Here is a 12,128-nt window from a genome sequence, read left to right as displayed (position 1 = left end):
GCACCAGTCCTGCATTTTGTCTTTATGGACCGAGAAGAAAAGGTGCTCGGCTGGCAGAGGAGTGTACCATAAGATAAGCAAGGAGGTCCACTTTTTTCAAATATACAACATGGATTCTAGCAATGTAGTTGGACTCTTATGTCGATCCGAATGAATCATTTCCTTTCCTGTCCAGTATTTCAGTCCAAGCCAAAATAGGAAAAGCCGCAAGCACCACTAGGCCCAGTCGTCGGTTGAAACTTGAACAACAGTAGGATCCGATATTCATTCCTTACTCAAATAGGAAGGTTACAGTTGCAATCTAGCGGCGTGGTCCAGAACAAGCCTTTGCTGATCCAAAGGGTTTTTGTTTTGGTTACAAGGAGTGCTTTGTTTGTTAAGTTGCAGCACTTACTAGTTTGAAGTTGAAAAATAGATTTCAAGCAAATTGCACAGTAAGCTTTTGGCATAGGTGTCCCAAGGCTAATAATATACTAAGAAAGGAGCGGGAATGATATACCAACCAAAGATCCTTCCTCCTCTTAGAAAGGGGAATAAATCATTTTTTTCGATTTTTCATTTTGTTTTAAGGCTCCATTATATATATTAGGGAAAAGGTCCAAAATTGCCCTTGTGGTTTGCGAAAAGGTTTAGTCTTGCTTTCCATTAAAGCTTAGGTCAATGCATACATTTGCCCTTCTTTTCCAACTGAGCTAACGAGATTACTAAAAAGGATTTAAAACTTTAATTAATAAAAGGAGTCTAAAATAATCCTTGTGATTTGCGGGTTTTGAGTTTCGAGTGGAGGTGTAAGAGGGTGAAAATCTAGGAATGTTTGGCTGGCATTTCTGATAAATGCTTTTTTAGAGACTAATGGTTTCAGGTTTGGCAATGCTTGTAGGTTACCGTTATAATGAGATTATGTATAACTAGTAGGTAAATATGCTAAGATAGCGCAGAATACTGAACTTTGGTTTATTTTACGGAGAATGATCAAATTATATCTAACCTATTCAGTATGTATTACTTTTATGCTCATCTATCTATTGGTATTTCAAAACCCCTAGTGTTATTTTCTAGCCTAAAAATACCCTCTTCCTAACTGAAAAAATTTGTGAATCTCTACATAATTTCGTTACACCATAGAATTGGTTCATGTGGAACTTTAACTCTGTACTAGCCCAAATAGAGTTGATGCAAGATTTTCAATACATATTAGTTTTCTCTTATATTTCAACTAGATGAGAGTATAAATAGTCACACCAATCTGGTTGTTTAAAAAAATCATAAGAAACCCAAAGCATAACAATGAGCATGTACTGGTTCATAACAACTTTAGCCATTACTGCTTTCTTTTCTTCCCCTGCGTATGCTTATGATAACAACCCTCTACAGGATATATGTGTTGCAGTTAACGACTCTAAGGCTTCAGGTAAATCATCCTTCTATAATACTTATTTGTTTTGGAATGAGCCTTAGTTTTTGTATATATGTTGTATAATTTTCTGTCACCTGTTAGCTGAATAATATGCTTAGCTTCATTTTGTTTGACCTGTGCAGTTTTCGTGAATGGAAAGATTTGTTAAGACCCAAAGCTTGCAAAAGCAGATGATTTCTTTGCTTCAGGTCTTAATGTTAGTGGAAATGTAGTGCCCGGGTTAGGTTTTGCTACAAAGACTGTGGATGTTAAGAACATGCCTGGACTTAACACTCTTGGTATTTCTATTGGTCGTCTTGACTTGGAACCACAATGTCTTCTCCCACTTCACACGCACCCTCGAGCTGCTGAGCTGATAACTCTCCTGGAGGGTAATGTCTATGTAGGATTTTTTGTCCCTGATGCTGCAAACTTCTTTAAGAGTCGTCTATTTTCCAAAATCTTGAATCCTGGCGATGTGTTTGCGTTCCCAAAAGGTCTTATTCACTTCTTGTATAATGTGGGACACAAAAAAGCTACTGTTCTCGCCGTTTTCAATAGTCAAAATCCTGGATTTGTCATGATTCCTAATTCAATCTTTGCTTCAAATCCACCTGTTCTAGACGACGTTCTTGCTAAAGGCTTCCGTCTTAATAAGACACAGATTGCAGAACTTCGAAAGAAATTCTCTTAGGCTATATATGTCATTAAAAATGTGATTCTGTGTAGTGTACTTTTGTCTAATAACCACCGTCTTATGAAAGCGTTGGAATAATACTTTTCTCTAATAATTACTGTTTGTTGTATTTTTCCTGTATTTGGAGTGAACTTATTCATTCATGGAAGCTGGAATTTTCCCTAATCTTCTGTCCTCTTTGTCTTGCTGAAATTTTTGTTGAAAAGTGAAATTAAGTTATTGAACTTAGGCTATATGTTACATGCTAGATTAGCCTTGCTGGTGCAAGCACGGATCCAACATTTTAAATTGAATCTAAATAACAACAACTATCAAAGATCAGAAAGAGGAGAGTATAAATTGAATAGTAATGCAACTGTTAATAAAGTTGATATAATAATTAAAGTACATCGAGAATATCCTCTCACAGGGTTGTTGATGAGTTTACATGAGGGAACAGATGATATCACTGGAAGGATTGGACTCATAGATCACAATGCAAAGCCAAAGTGGTTTCTTCTCTCGTGCACTAAACTTGGCATAATAGAAAAAGTTTCTAAACCTCTTTCCAATAGGAGAACTCCAACCCCTTCATTCTTTAATTGTCATATAGATGAAAGGTATTACTAATATTTATAGCTCATTGTCATAAAACGGCTCTGCGCATGCTAACAGGTCAGAACTGCATCATCACTTCATTCTTTTGAATGTAGTTGCGGAAGTGTGTATGTAAAGAGGGGAGAATCACAAGATTACCTCTGAGAGTTACGCCAGAAGTATTTTGCAGCACTCCTGATGAAGAAGTATTGCTTCAAAGTCATCTGCTAAGTTCTCGACTGTATATGAATTCTAGTAGCATAGTCTTGAATGCTTCAAGAGGAACATCTTTTAAGCAGATCATTGAAGAAACACTCTCCCTCATTCCGTTTATAAATACCTGCCAATTCAAAAATATTCTCAGTATTCTAAAAGCGATGCAGAAGATATACATTAAACTACTCAAATAACACAACTAAATTCTGTGATGTTCTTTGCACAGTATAAAATCAAAAACTTGGAAGAACTAACTATTCAACTTATCCATTAAAGCAACATTTGAGTGTTGATCTCTCAATAGAACTCAAGAGTAAAATTTCTCATTAATTGGTTTAACCCTTGTTTCAAGATAACAGCGCGCAATGCGTCTCAACAGTATGTAATATCACACAAATATTAAATACTTTGGTAGCAAAGAGCAATATTTGAGCATATATTTTTCTTCAATGGTCTCTTTACTACTATAGGAGGAATGGTGATACCAAGAAACCTTTTGGCCTGTCTATAGTTGTGAAACCATATTTTGCTGCGACATCTGAGTGAACGATGGTTGTTCCAAAGTGCACACATATATTAATAGTTAGTGCAACTGTAAACTAAAAAAAAATTCTTAAAATCATTTTCTTCTACAAAGTGAACCGTGTATCTCAATATAGGAAGTGAACAAACTGAAAGCAAGAGACCTTCCTGGAAGTGTGTCAAAAAATTTGAACTGCATGATGCCAATATCAGTTGATCAACAATAATATTCATCACCATGGAACCAGCCATCAACCGAGAATTGTATGCCAATTAGAAATTACTTACTACACCAGAGAGAACATTTTTATTGGCAAGCTATTGATCTTGTCAAGGGAAGGGGCAATCACTAAGTTCAAAATTTTGGAAGTGATAAGTTGGAAAGGAAAAATAAATGTTACCATATCTCCAACTCTGACCGGCTCGTATGTTTTTTCCGAGTAGTTCACTATCATTTTACAATAATCTGATTCTTTCTTTAAGGGAGAAATATAACAACCGAGTTTCTTGTAACGCTCAAAGAGAGGGTCATTAAGTGTAGAGCTAGACATGTCTTCTAAAATACGCAAGGCAAAATTGATCTGTTGAACAGTTTCATGAGCATTATGTCTATGTCGTTTCGCACGCGCATCAGCTCTTCTTCTAGTAGCACGTGCATCCTCATGCTACACAGTGTAGCTACCAGCATTATCGACAAAATTGACTGTAAGCACAGTAAAATCATGTAATGCCATAAAACGACCAAAATAACCAATTCAATCAATAATGAAAGACCAAATCCTATAATAGCTCACGGATCAACAACCAAATACAACAAATTTCATAGCCGATTTCAGGTTAGTGTAGTTATTGTTTTGTTTGTTCTATCTGTTATTAACCCTCATTTTTGTTGGCATTCTCCCATTTTTTGCTGCTAAATACTTGTCCTTATTTTCCAACTTAGCTAACAAAATTATTAAAAAGGATTAAAACTTTTTTTAAAAAAAATAAAAAAAGTCTAAAATTATCCTTGTGATTTGCCGAATGGTTACTTTTGCGCTCTGTTCAAAAATATGTGCTAGTAGTGCCAATTAAAATTACAAAATGCCACTTGACAATTAATTTAACCATTTCTCTTTTACTAACTAGCTCCCTCCCTTAGTAGGAAACATGTCGAAGACGTTTAATTTTAGCTTTTCATTCTTCAAGTAAATCAAACTTTAAAATTCATTGCTCCTATTCTATCCCTCTTCCATTTTACATTTTGAGTCAACTGCCCCATTAAACACGTATATAGAGTGTTAGAAGTAATGTACATCCATAATGGATGATACATAAGTTTTAAGTTCATGAATGAAGGTCATGAATCAACCAAGTGTAACTTCATTGTAATTTTGTTAAAATTAATATTCTAACCTAAACTTTTAAAAATATATATATCAATATTTAAAAGAAAATTACATAGTATTGCTAACTAGTTCTCAAATGCACAATTAATTTATATGTGAAGATGCTTCTATTTGGAGAGTTCAACAAAAAAAATTTACTCCAATTTTTTTAAAAATATTTTGAATCATTAGTTATGTTGACTTATAGTACTTTTTGTGTAAGTTCAAATATGTAAATTCTATTTTAATTTTCTTGAGGAATCTATACCGGAATTCATAGTTAAGATTAAGGATTTTGACCCTCGTAGAATCCCTTCACATATATTTGGGCAGAGAGATTGCTAATTAAATGCTCTTGATTGTTATAATGCCCATTATTAAGGGGATTTTAATATTGGTTAGTACAATTTTAGCTGAATATGGTCTATTTTAATATTGGTTTTGCTGGCTTTTAATTCAAGTAAATATTTGGTTGTAGCTTTGTGTCACCGTCTTAAAGGTTATCTGTTACGTCTTCAATATGAAATATCTACCTATCTATATGCATATATGTTGAGTACAATCATACAAGATAACGATCTTATTTGATAGAAAATTTCTGCAAAATTTAATAACTTTTGACATTGTCAATAGAAAAATAACTGATATATATTACTAGAACCAAATAGAGATATCCGTAAGAAAACTAACTGTTAATGAGTAACAATTGAACTAGCTAAATAATTTTGTGTTTATATTTAAGACTTTGGTCTTTGTAATATGAGGGCGTGAATGGACGCTTCCTAACCACCACACCGGTATCTAGATTAAGTCATGAAGGCTACAACTGGGACTAAAAAGAGAATACAAAAGAGAATCTCTACGATCTCCAAAGCCAACTTCCACTAGTGCCTCACACGGGAACGCTCACACCGTACGATACAAAGATGAAAAGAAGAATATGCCAACAAGGAAATATTATGCCACCGAAAGTGGAGAAGCCAATCCGGCATAATAATGAAAGGATGCCGCTACCGAATGAAGACAATACCCACCATAGGGAAAAGGAGCAATTAGAGCACTGCAGTTCCCGTCCTATACTATAGTTCTCATCCTGCCTTTCCAACAGGACAAACAGGTTTACAACTTTCAGAGGTTCGAAATGTATGGGGAAGGTTAAAGTATACGTCACGTTGCAATACAGACATTTGACCCAACTAGCGAATATGTTTACTGAGTCGGCTTAGCACGCTAGGAGTGAGAGCTTAAGGTAGAAAGCAAAGTGTGAAAAGAAGTCGGTGATAGGTTATTCGTCGATGGCTTGGCTTTAGGTCTATGCTATGGCGAATTGAAGCGTGGATTAGCGTGTGTCCGCTTGACTCAGTCATAGTCTCACCTGGTACGCACTCGAAGCTTATGTTCACGAGATAAATGGAAAAAGGTATGGTAGTGATCTCACTCCACGCATTGCACACTTTGTTCATCCAAGCTGGGCAGAGCTAGGTTCAAGATATAGAGGGAGAGCCCTTCTATTTCTTTTCTTTGATGCACACGACTTTTTCACGGAGTCTGCTTCCACAGTTGCTTGAGAGATAACCACCTTGCGTCCCAACCTTCTCGACTTTCTTTGGTGCCAAAGACCAATGACTAGTTAACAAGGAAGACAACTATTCTTCTAGACGAGAAGAGCGAGTCTCTGTCTGAGGTGAGAAGCCAATAGAAAGCTTGCTATGGGGATGGACCGAGGAAGGGCGATGGATATGTTATCAACCAATGCATCTTCTTGCTACCCCAATACCGATGTCGATAATCTGACCTTGGGCACAGACAACTATCAGTTATTTGCTTCTGTCTAAACTCACGGAATAGCCTTCGTACTTGAACCTGCCTTTTTTCTGGTAAGCTCTATTCTAAGTGAGAAGGCTTTCGTGGGTCGCTTTCCGCATGAAAGACAAGTCCTCTTCGTCTAACAGTTTCACCGGATTGCAAGCAGGATGAGAGGGAAGTGTAGCTAGTTTTGATTGAGCTCCTGACCTTTGACTCACCTGATTCTGAAAGCGTACTTTTGGTTGGTGTCATATGCTTGTCTCGTGCATACCAAGGTTTCCTTGCCTTGCTTTCCCTTAATAAGGGGAACAAAATGGCAGAAACGAAGTGAAAGAACAGATAACTCGATCCTTGACCTCTTATTATAGGCAAGAGCGAAGGTTCGACTTATTAATATCATAAGAGAAGAAAAGCAAGTCAAGTAGTATGCCTGATTCACGAGGTTCTACCACTGCAGGGCCTAGTTGCGATTGGATTCCTCCTTTACTCAAGTCGTCTAGGGACGGGACCCCAGATTAGAAAAAGAAGGGGATTTGTTATGTTGCAAAGGCAATAAAGGATGGGCTGTTGCCCGTCAAGTAAGCAATGGGGTGTTGCGGAAGCTCCGGTTGGGCCCGCTCTACAGTCAAGTGGTTTTCCGCTCCTTTCCAACCCCTGCCTCATATAGTTTATAAAGAGAGAGTAGTATGACTGAGGTAGGAGCCAGAAAAAACTGCTTGATGGAGCGCTCAAGGAAAACTATGAAATGGAAACTCTACTTTCTCTATGTCCTAAATCCTACAGTTCAGCGGATCATTTTTTACTTGAAATGTTTTTTCTTTTTATTTATCTTAATACGGACTGGCCTTCTCCATTGCTCTAATTTGGAACAGCTACTTTACCCATATACAGGTTGTTCCATCCTTCCTTCGGAACTCGGCCTTCTCCACTACTATCTAAGACAGTCGCATCAGGACCCAGAATGGGCGGAATATGTACATCAAGTACTAAGAACTACCCCCACCGTGTCAGCCACCTATGAAGTTATGGTGCGAGACTTGCTTAATACGGAGATGGCCTTTTCCACTCGAGAGCAAATTTGCTCCATCTTTCAAATAATTTTCTATAGTAGAGAGGCTCCCCAATTCTGGATTGATCCTCTTGAACTCTCAATGCAATACTCAAACTTCATCTAGAAAATAAGGAGTTTGATCATGGAGCTCTGGTGAAAGTTTTAAACAGTCTATGTAACGACAGACATGATTCCCCTTTTTATCAAAATGTAAAGGCAAATCAAGCACAATATTTTCAGGGCTTTTTAAGCTTAAAAACGCAAGCCCAATTGGAGATGCAAGAGGCGAGATTTGCATACAGAATGGGAATCTCTCTCGAGAAAGACAGACTTCTTAGAGAAGGAGAACTCCTCTATCTGAGAAAAACTTTTGCTTCTCAAGAGGGGGCCAATCGGCAAATCATAAAAGAAAATGGAATATCTAGTAGATTTGTTTAGATCGCTCACAGTAGTTCTACCTATAGAAAAGATCATCAGAGAGGAGACAACCCATTTATGATTCCAGCTGAGAAGACTAGTAAAATGTCAGGATCATGTTGTTCATTGGGAATTGAAGAGGGGAGAACGAGCATACATTGAATGATTAATTTCGATTTCTTGTAATCGTGGAATTCGTCATCAAGATGGATCACCCTTACGCGGTCAACGAACTCATACTAATGCTAGGACTTGTCGCAAGCTAATTCGAAAATGAAAGAAGTCTACCGAAAGCCCTTGGTACTTGTCTGATCAATCACACTGATAGCTTCAATAGTTCACTGAAATTTATGTGAATGATCGTGACAGCTCTTCAAATCCTATTCAGTCCGATTAGCTATGTCACCGAAATAAAGTGATTCCGTTCTCTCTCTTTTTTTCTTTTCGGATTTCGAGGATGAGCTGGCCGATCCTAACATCATTTATGAGGAGCCGGACGACGAACCCTCCTCCTCAGATAAAGATGTCTCCGACGCTACTCTCCCGGCAAGAAGCACTTTTTCTATTGTGATTTTTTTGGCGAGTTTGGTCAGGAGGGACAAAAGAGAGATGCTTTCTAACAATCAAAAGCAAATATCGCCCTTATGCTCCCACGGTCCGCTTACCAAGGAATAGAAAGGAAGGACCTGGGGCCAGAGCAAGTTGGGTTGGGGTATAGAGCCGTAAGCGCGGTAGGGGTGATAGAGGACGTGATCGTACGGTTCATAGAATGATATGAAAAAGTACTTATTTGTTGGGAACTTTCACTCCTATGTATTCGAAATATGCCTCTCTAGGAGTAGTACGATCTGCAGCTCAAATGGTCCCTTATGAAGTCTCTATTAGTCTTATTCTTATTGTGCGCCTTATAAAGCGCGTTTGGATCCGCGAAGGCAATCGCTCGGATGCTCCCCTAACCCAACCCGGAACGGACTGGAGGGAACCGCAGTATGGGCCGGGGCACAAGGGTCCTGGTACTATCCAGGTGCGAAGAACCCCAGAGGTGACTGCAATGAGCAGAAATCTCACTCACGGAACTAAACGACGAGCAAACACTCGAACATGAGAGCAAGGGATCACCCAACGAATGGATGAGCTCAAAGGAGGGAGGGAGGCAAGAACCATGCTTTCAGAGGCCTAACCCAACCCGGTCCGAATCTTATCTGAACTACGAGAATAATTGACTAAGCCGTAACATAAGGGGTCATTCTCCAAATGGGACGGAGCCAAGCCTTTAGGTTGTCTAAGTAGGTTGGGTGACAGATTGGGCATAGGAGTACTCTGGGATATAAATCAGGGCAACAAAAGTGGAGCATACGACGTTGCCACCCGTTTTCATTTCGTGGAAGTCTCCGGCAGAGGAAAGGGCTATAGGTGATGGCACGTTCTGCTTCTTTTCTAGAGAGGGGTGTTCAGCCACTTGACTGTAAGGAGAAGGGCGTCGAAATCCTCTCTATTGGTTCTTGCGTGGAAGCTAGTATAGATGATGAAAGGCGGGCCGCTTTTTCGGGACCTATTCTTAAAATAGGCGGCATAGCGAAATAGGAAAGGGGCCGAGCTGATTGATGAGTGCCTTTTTAGCCTTTATTTTAAAGGCTCTCATGTGGAGCTAACATGGCTGGCTACATAGAATTATAGCCAAATCAAGATGAGATGGGACGGCGGTTCAGAGGCCGCAGCGAGACTACCATAGGAAAGCCCGCCCCCGCAAGCTAACATAGAAAGAGATTCCCGAATAGCCGTAGTCTCTATGTGAATCTCTTCCCGACCGGCCAGGCCGAATCGGGGCACCACTTGGGATGGGAATGGCTCAGCCTATATGCATCATTTGTTGAAAGCATTCCAGTCGCCTCCGATGATTGATTTGTCAACCACACTTTCTCTCCCTCAAAACAATGCTCCTCGCCAGATGCACTTTCTGGGCAACAAAACAATGAGTAGTTCGCTCTAGGACCCCACCCCTTCGAGAGCAAGATGTCGGCCGAGATGGAGCTGGGAGCAAACCTAGACTTTCTTGGGGCTTGCCTTACCTCAACATTTAAATAAATAAAGGGCGGGCACCAAAAAAGAACCAGCCCTGCCTCTTCAAGAAACCTTTGTCACGTGCCTACTCACTTACGTTTTCCAAACACGAAAGTATGCGGCTCCGTCCCCTTTCTCCCATGCCGAGTCACGGCAGCGCCTCGAAAAGCATGGACGAGCCACATGCAGGAAACTTGCACGTGTGATTCTGGCCGTGGACCCCGATATTGTACTAATATGTGTAGGTTCTCGTAATTCGAGTGAGATTTTCATGGGTCCGGTGCGTATATGGTCCGGTATTCCCTTGTTCCCTATATTGGTTATGTTCTTTATATCTCGTCTAGCAGAAACTAATAGAGCTCCGTTTGATCTCCCAGAAGCGGAAGCTGAATTAGTTGCCGGCTATAATGTAGAATATGCACGGGATGCGATCCTTAATAGTTCACTGATGGCGAAAGCCAATGTCCTGGGGTCTCGGGGACTCATTCTGACTGAAACAAGGGGCGGGTCTTTACCAACTTCCAAATATTCTATTTTAGAGAAGCCAAAAAAGGTGAGCGCCTAACTCGAAAGGTTGCTTTACTAAGTAAGATGAGGCAAGAAGCAAGGGCACAGCAGCTGCATGAAAATGCTTGCTCGTTAGCGCTCGACTAATAAGATAGAAAGAGCCTTTCTTGCTTGTTTAGTAAAGTCTTGCTTTTTGATAGGAGTAGGTAGGGCTGGACATAATATGGCTCAAACCGAAAAAACCGACCGAACCGAACCGAACCGAAGTTAATTTCGGTTTCGGTTTATTCGGTCCAGTTCAGTTCAAATTTATAAGATTTCAATAATTCGGTTTGATTTTCGGTTTATGCAAAATTTAATTCGGTTAAACTGAAAATCCGAATTTTAGCAAGCCACTTTTTTCTTGAAACATATATTATACATATATATTGGGCTTCTGCCCGTAAATAATAAATAAATAGGCCCAAATCCCAATCCCAAAAAAAAAAAAATATCCAAGTCCAACCCAATTATTGATGTTGTATCCAACTATCCATCTAATATCATCTACCCAAGCAAAAAAAAAAAATACTTCATTTACTCAGCTTCTTTCAGCTACTCAAACTCTTCTCGTTTTGGGATGGAGGTAGTGGTAAAAGGAGTTTTGCAAGCAAAGTTGCTGTTAAATAGAACTTCAAATTTATTTTTACAGGTTGACGATGGTCTCTAGTTAATTTCAAATATAGTAATCTTGTGTGGGCAGGGGCAGGTTGTAGTTGTTAAAGAATAATATGGAAGTAAGTTGTTGAGAGTTGACACAACTTAAGTGGGGACTTAGTTTCTGTTAAATTGATACTTAACTATGTCATCCATATCTAAACCGAAAAAATAGACTGAATAAATCGAACCGAACTTGCAAAAACCGAATCGAACCGAAGTTATTTCAGTTCGGTTTCGGTTCCCATTTTTTACAAACCGAAAACTGAAAAATCAAACCGAATTTGTGAAACCGAACCGACAGAACGACCAGCCCTAGGAGTAGGTGCTTGCTAGGGCAGGGCACTTTTCATTCTTCATTCGAAACTAACAAGTGTCGGGTTGGGGATTTCTGCCTTGTTATTAAAAAGGGAGTTGGGTAAAGCAAACTCTCTCGTTGGAGGATTAGGGGCTTAGTCAAGTAGAACCGGGTTGCGCTGCTTGATGCTCCAATTGAAAACAAATTAGTGGGGCCATGCCGGTACGACTGAATGTGCATTAGAAAGGTCAATCCCTCCTCCTACGACACCAAAAAAACCGAGCCGAACTTCTAAACCGCCCGCTTCCATAGAACAATATCGTGGCAACGTAGACCTAAGTGGTCATTGTTGACACCTAATTTTGGCTCGCCGTGCTTAAAATTAACATTTCGGGGAGCCCTGATCGTTAAAAGAGCACGAAGTACTCTTTTTACACATTTTTTACATTTTTGATGATTTATTGATAATTGTCCTCATTTTAGGAGTTTTATCAATTTATTGTCATTTTTCAAGAATC

At 39.4% G+C, this 12,128-nt stretch overlaps 2 pseudogenes; both read left to right on the top strand.

Moving 5' to 3' along the window:
• The first annotated feature begins 1,248 nt into the window (after positions 1 to 1,248).
• Positions 1,249 to 2,258, top strand: LOC132063233 (germin-like protein subfamily 1 member 17; annotated as a pseudogene).
• A 6,247-nt stretch (positions 2,259 to 8,505) lies between these two features.
• LOC132062491 (NADH-ubiquinone oxidoreductase chain 1-like) lies at positions 8,506 to 10,604 on the top strand (annotated as a pseudogene).
• The last annotated feature ends 1,524 nt before the right edge of the window (positions 10,605 to 12,128 follow it).

Source organism: Lycium ferocissimum, chromosome 7 (genome assembly GCF_029784015.1).
Source record: "Lycium ferocissimum isolate CSIRO_LF1 chromosome 7, AGI_CSIRO_Lferr_CH_V1, whole genome shotgun sequence".
NCBI lineage: Eukaryota > Viridiplantae > Streptophyta > Magnoliopsida > Solanales > Solanaceae > Lycium > Lycium ferocissimum.
This window is presented reverse-complemented; position numbering and strand designations above follow the sequence as displayed.